The sequence below is a fragment of the Arachis ipaensis genome, chromosome B06 (genome assembly GCF_000816755.2).
Source record: "Arachis ipaensis cultivar K30076 chromosome B06, Araip1.1, whole genome shotgun sequence".
In the NCBI taxonomy this organism is placed as follows: Eukaryota; Viridiplantae; Streptophyta; class Magnoliopsida; order Fabales; family Fabaceae; genus Arachis; species Arachis ipaensis.
This window is the reverse complement of record NC_029790.2, coordinates 130,240,718-130,241,084: the sequence shown is the minus strand read 5'-3', so window position 1 is coordinate 130,241,084 and position 367 is coordinate 130,240,718.

Below are 367 nucleotides of genomic sequence, written 5' to 3'. Positions count from 1 at the left end.
GTATCACCTTCAACGAGTCCGATTTTCAATCTAAAAGTTAGAATCTGGATGACCCCGTGGTAATCTCTGTAACTATAGGGGAAGCCACAGTTCGAAAAGTGCTAATGGATCCAGGAAGTAGCACTGATGTAATATTTTTGTCAACCTTTTAGAAGATGCAGCTAAACAAGAATACTATGCAGCCCTCATCTGGAGAATTAGTCGGCTTCTCCGGCAAAAGGGTCTCTATAACAGGTTATGTATGGTTAAGGATGACTTTAGAGGAATATCCCCATTCGAAAACCTTAGATATCCAATATCTAGTGGTTGATTGCGTCAGCCTTTATAACATTATATTAGGGCGCCCATCCTTAAACTATTTCGGTGC